A 5,397-nucleotide genomic window follows, 5' to 3' on the forward strand; every position below is an offset into this window, starting at 1 on the left:
ATATTTCCATGGAACCCCAGGGAGTCCATGGGAGCCAATTCTCATCTAGAACTTAAAGTCTAGGAAAATGCATCAAATATCAATGATAATGAATTCAACCTACTTGATCCTTCAGTGAAATGGATTATTTACTACCAATAACAGTGAAAAAGCATTTATTGAGCAACTGTTATGTGCTAGGCATTGTGTTCAAGGCTCAGGATAGGACTACAAAAGGGAGCCCTTAAAATCCTCACTCTAAGAGAAGGGAGACAATGTATACAGGAGAGTGTTGGCCAGGAAGGGAGTGCTGGTCAAGGTAGGTGTGGGGATCTGTAGGGCCATCCTTTCCAAGAACAATGATCCCGGTGGTTTTATTTTTCTGAGTAGGACAAGAAGGGGAAGGTAGGGTGATATGGAGTTAGGTAGTTGGCAAGGTATCTGGGGTAGATGGTTTTATGGGAATGTGAAGGTGAACTATTGGGTGGTTTCTGGGTTGGGGTCAGCTGGCTAGAATGGGCCAGTTAAATGGGTGCTTACACAGTTCCTGCTCATGTACATTCTTCAATTTTCTAGTCCTCAGTTTGCTCATTTGTAGAATGAATCTTGATATCCCAAATTCTCTGATATTCTTTGGTCTTTTTTTTGGGAGGGGAGTGCGAAGGAGGATCAATATGCCAAGGGAACATGCTCATCTCAGGGATTCATTTTGAAAGAAAAGAAACTTCAAGGTTATATTCTGGGTTAGGGTTGTTTAGTTGTTTTTCAGTTGTGTCTGGAACTTTATGACTCCATTTGGAGTTTTCCTGGCAAGATACTGGAGTGGTTTGCCATTTCTTTCTTCAGCTCATTTTCAGATGAGGAAACCGAGGCAAACAGGGTGAAGTGACTTGCCCAGGGTCACAAAGCTAGGTTTGCTGTTTCCTTCTCCAGCTCATTTTCAGATGAGGAAACTGAGGCAAACAGGGTGAAGTGACTTGCCCAGGGTCACAGAACTAGATTTGCTGTTTCCTTCTCCAGCTCATTTTACAGATGAGGAAACTGAGGCAAACAGGGTGAAGTGACTTGCCCAGGGTCACAGAACTAGGTTTGCTGTTTCCTTCTCCAGCTCATTTTCAGATGAGGAAACTGAGGCAAACAGGGTGAAGTGACTTGCCCAGGGTCACAGAACTAGGTTTGCTGTTTCCTTCTCCAGCTCATTTTACAGATGAGGAAACTGAGGCAAACTGGGTGAAGTGACTTGCCCAGGGTCACAGAGCTAGGTTTGCTGTTTCCTTCTCCAGCTCATTTTACAGATGAGGAAACTGAGGCAAACTGGGTTTTAAGTGACTTGCCCAGGGTCACACAGCTAGTTAGTGTAGAAGGCCAGATTTGAACTCAAGAAGATGAGTCTTCCTGACTCCAGGCCCAGTATTCTATCCATGGTGGCATTACCTAGTTGTGCAATCAGCCAAAATCTTAGACACACCTTGAAATCTCCTGCAACAATTCTGTACAGGGAAGAGCAGTGTCTCCTAAGCTCCTGGTATTGTGCCTGGAATATAGCATTAGAATGTAAGATTTATTATTATTATTAATGCTATTATTATTGGCATAGTGTAATATTTGATTATTCAAAGGATTGTGTCATAGACAAGAATTGCATTTATTTTGCTTGGCCCCAAAAGACAGAACTGGGGCCAGTGGGGAGAAGTTAGAGGGAGGCAGGACCAGCTTCAATATTCCCCCATCAGAGCTGTCCATATGTACCGGAATTTGACTCTGGAGATAGTGAGTTCTTTTTTATTAGTGACATTCAAGCAGAGAACGCATGGCTACTTGTCCGGAATCTTGTGTGTGTATGTGGGGGGTTTCTTTTCTTTTTTTTTTTTATAAACCCTTAGCTTCTGTCTTGGAATCAATACTGTGTATTGGCTCCAAGGCAGAAGAGCACTAAGGGCTAGACAATGGGGGTCAAGTGACTTGCCCAGGGTCACCCAGCTAGGAAGTGTCTGAGGCCAGATTTGAACCTAGGACCTCCCATCTCTAGACTTGGCTCTCCATCCACTGAGCTACCCAGCTGCCCCTGTGTGTGGGGTTTCTGACCTGGGTGAAGACTGAATGGTGTTTGAAGTAAGTCCTTTCTACTTCTAGCATTCCAGGAAAATGAAGTTTATCAGCACTTTCCATTGCATAAGCATTCTGGGGATGGAAGGAGAGATAGTTGACATGTCAACGTTTTAGGGTTCTCAGAACACTTTGCATTCATTATTTCATTGGATCTTTGAAATCACTCCATGAGCAGACCTATAACTAAGGCAGGGTGACCAGAGCTTTTCCCCAGGGCACTGATATTTAGGGGGTGCTGTCAGCACTGAAAACCTTCTCAGCAGCATGGAAGCATGGAAATACTGAGCTTAGCACCTAGAGAAACTTAGCACAAGAGAAAATACAAAAGTAAACTAGGAAGCTACCACTCCAAGCATTTCCTCCCCACCATGCCTGGCTACACTCCAGATTAGCTCCTCCCTGACCCAGAAGCCCTTGATCACTCAGTGGCCTCCCCAGCAGTGTTGGCCCAGAATCAACTGAATTTGTCTTAAAAGGTTCATTTGAAGGCATGTTTGGGGCTGCTTGCTCTGGGTTACAACTCTGCTCATGAGGTAGGAATCGCCATACTTTTTTTTTTATCTTAGGGGATCATGGTTTAGCTAACTTCTCTTATTTGCTGGATTTTTAAATGCCTGAAAACGGAGTCTAGGTGGACAAACCTGATCCATCCAGGCAGAAGGAAGAAGGTGAAACCTGTGGTTTTGGTTTTTGTTGGAGGTGAGGGGAGAACATCTTCCCTTATTTCATCTTTCCCTCTTCTTTCACAGAATTCCAAGACTAGATCAAGCCCCACTTTCCCCTCTAAAGAGGAAATCTTCTCTAATGAGTGTAACCAAGGTCATCGGGCCATAGCTTTAGAGCATGAAGGAATATTTGTCCCCATGTAGGTCTTGTTGAAACCAGTTTTCTATGACTTCATAAAGGTTTTTATATGACACAGAAGCCTTTTATTTCATACAAGAGTCTTTGCCAATTATTGCCATTGCGACCTTGGACAAATTGGTTCCACTGGGTCTCAGTTTTCTCATTGTAACAGGATGCATTTGGATGAGATAATCTCCCAGCTCTGACATTCTGTGCTTTAAAGTCTTCTGTTTCCGACAATCTTGATTTTAAGACTCCTTCTATTTCTGACCATCTTTGTTTTAAGGTTCCTTCAAACTCTAATATTCTCTGTTCTAATGTTGCTCCCAACTCTGGCATGTAATGTTTTAAGGCCCTACCCAATCTGACATTCTTTGTATTTTTTAACCCCATTCTTCTGTCCCCTCCCTACATTTCTAGCCACAAATGGAGTCCTTTCTTCCAACACAGGGAAACAATTAGACAAAATCTACCTCCAGTGACCAAGTCTGACAGCATATGTGACATTCTATCCTTGGAGTCCTAGGTCTCTCTGAAGAGAGGATGGGCTATGAGGCCATGTTCTCTCACTGCATATTCTACAAGACCACCATTGGTTTTTCACCAATTTAGGGTTCAGTGAATTTTTAGTGGTCATTGCATTTACATTGTTGGTGTCATTGATACTCTCTATTCTAAGGTGCTTCCCCACCTGACTCTCTAGTCCTTCTAGGCATGATAGCCTATGTTGGTAAGCGAATACACAAACCAAAAATGCAGTGGAAATAAGGCAAGGTTGTCACCCCCGATCAGATCCTGGTTTTGCTATTTACTATCTGCATGATGTTGGGTAAATCACTTCTTTCTGGGTCTCAACTTCCTCCCCCATAAGAGGGGTCAGTTAGACTCCATTGAATAAGGTTTCTTGAAATTGTAATTCTTTGATCCAAGGTCATAATACATAAGATTGTGCTTGGGGGATGGTGGAGGAGGGAAGAGGGAATGTGATTTTTGTTGTCATTTACACAATATATCATCCTCCTCTCCTCTCCCACCTCCTAAGCATACATTCTGCAGTTATTTAAAATGCAATTTCTTCATCTCTTCCTGCTGGGATATATTGGTATTCTACACAAATGTTGATGATTTGTGAGGATCGATTTCATATCAGTGCATTTTTTGTCATCATGTTTTATATAAGCGAGCTTGCTTTAGATATTAATTGACTCAATTCATCTTGATTCGATTAAATTGATTCAATTAATCACCTCCCCCCATCCCCAGTAGAGATGTTAGAAGGTATAATGAAGGTCAGAGTTGATTATTTTTATTTTAAAACCCCTTACCTTCTGCTTTAGAATAATATTGATTCTAAGGCAGAAGAAGGGCAAGGGCTAGGCAGCTGGGGTTAAGTGACTTGCCTAGGGTCACACAACTAGGAAGATTGTGAGACCAGATTTGAATCCAGATCCTCCTGACTTCAGACCTGGTGTTCTATCCACTGGGATATCAAGCTAGAGTTGATTATAAACATATTCTTGGCTTATTTCACCTTTGAAGTGCTCTGGGAATGACTATCTCTTTGCTAAGAGAACAAGAGACCCTGCCAATACTGGGAAAACCATCTACAGATACAGAGAGGTGAATGGTCAAAACATGGTAGAAAATGTATGGGTTGTAGGGCCATAGATTTGGAGATGGAAGGGGTCTTGGAAGTTCAATCTCCTCATTTTACAGACAGGAAAATTGAGGTGAAAGAATTTTCCCAAGGCCATACTGGTAAGGAGATAGCAGAGACAGGGTACCACCATAAGTATTTCAAGACCAAATCTAGCAGCCTTTCCACCAGCAATGGTGGCCTTTTGGTAAATCTTCTTCCCATCTCTCCCTGTTACATGTAGATTTTCCTACTCTTTTTGTTTCATCAAGCCACCGTATTGATCAACCAAATAGTAAAAGAAATGATTTTCTGGCCAGGCTCCTTCCTCCTCTCACCCTGGGCAATGGTTCCACAGGTAGCTTTGGTTCATCAAATCCTAGATTTAGAGCTAGAAGGACCTTCAAAGATCACTGCTTCTACCTATGTCATCTGAGGCTTGGACACATGAAAAGACAATTGAGAGGAGATTTTGAACCCAGGTCCTCTGATTCCAAACTGATTTTTTCCCTCTCATTGTGAAGATGTACTTCATGGTAGGAATTCACAAAGGAGGTGATTGCTGATGTTCTGGAGAACAGCACAGCCTTAGAAAATAACACAGTGTCAGTTCTAGAGGTCATCTAGGCTAACTTTTGTTTTACAGATGGGGAAACTGAGACCTAGACATAGGACAGAACTTTCCCAAGATCATAGAGTATAGTAATCCAATTTCTAAATCACAGAATCTTAGTATTGGAAACAAGAATAATAATGACATTTAGTATTTATACAATTCTTTAAGGTTTGAAAAGTCCTTTACAAATATTCTCATTTTCTCCTCACAA

General features: G+C 42.0%; 1 long non-coding RNA gene across 1 annotated transcript in view; it reads right to left on the minus strand.

The window, feature by feature from the left end:
• LOC103092482 (uncharacterized) overlaps nt 1-4,280 on the minus strand; it is a 5,451-nt gene extending 1,171 nt beyond the window's left edge. Inside the window, exons 1-3 of the long non-coding RNA XR_008915902.1 lie at nt 2,730-4,280; nt 2,065-2,160; nt 1-1,513 (exon numbers count right to left, since the gene is read on the minus strand). The exon at nt 1-1,513 is cut by the window's left edge and continues 1,171 nt beyond it. This is a non-coding gene — a long non-coding RNA (uncharacterized LOC103092482). The remainder of the gene's footprint in view (nt 1,514-2,064; nt 2,161-2,729) is intronic.
• Nucleotides 4,281-5,397: the final 1,117 nt, after the last annotated feature.

Source organism: Monodelphis domestica, chromosome 1 (assembly GCF_027887165.1).
Source record: "Monodelphis domestica isolate mMonDom1 chromosome 1, mMonDom1.pri, whole genome shotgun sequence".
Taxonomy (NCBI): Eukaryota; Metazoa; Chordata; class Mammalia; order Didelphimorphia; family Didelphidae; genus Monodelphis; species Monodelphis domestica.